The sequence below is a fragment of the Mandrillus leucophaeus genome, unplaced genomic scaffold (assembly GCF_000951045.1).
Source record: "Mandrillus leucophaeus isolate KB7577 unplaced genomic scaffold, Mleu.le_1.0 Scaffold2, whole genome shotgun sequence".
Lineage (NCBI taxonomy): Eukaryota > Metazoa > Chordata > Mammalia > Primates > Cercopithecidae > Mandrillus > Mandrillus leucophaeus.
Genome location: NW_012102031.1, coordinates 4,314,701 through 4,315,038, shown reverse-complemented (window position 1 = coordinate 4,315,038; position 338 = coordinate 4,314,701). Strand labels below are relative to the sequence as shown.

The 338-nt window shown below is 64.5% G+C and overlaps 1 protein-coding gene across 3 annotated transcripts in view; it reads right to left on the bottom strand.

Moving 5' to 3' along the window:
• SUN2 (Sad1 and UNC84 domain containing 2) overlaps positions 1-338 on the bottom strand; it is a 32,693-nt gene that overhangs the window by 18,408 nt on the left and 13,947 nt on the right. The gene's annotated exons all lie outside the window — the stretch shown is intronic.

Below are 338 nucleotides of genomic sequence, written 5' to 3'. Positions count from 1 at the left end.
GTCTGTGAGAGGCCTCAGGGCCTGTCCTCTGGGCCCCATGTCTGTGAGAGGCCTCAGGGCCTGTCCTCGGGCCCCATGTCTGTGAGAGGGGCAGGACAACCAGGCAGCTGCCACTGCAGCCCATTTCCCAGTGGCCTGAGGACTTGCGCCTGTCCTCAGCCGTGTCGCTGGCCAGCTGCTGAGGCCGGACAGGTGGCGAGACATGCGGGCGTGGGGCCAGGAAGGATGGTAAGGCTGACATGCCCGTCCAGAGCAGAGGGGGTTCCTGTGAGCCCAGCCTGCAGTTTTGGGGTTTCCGGCCTGGCTTATGCTTGAAGCTGCCTCTCTCCACTTCCTGT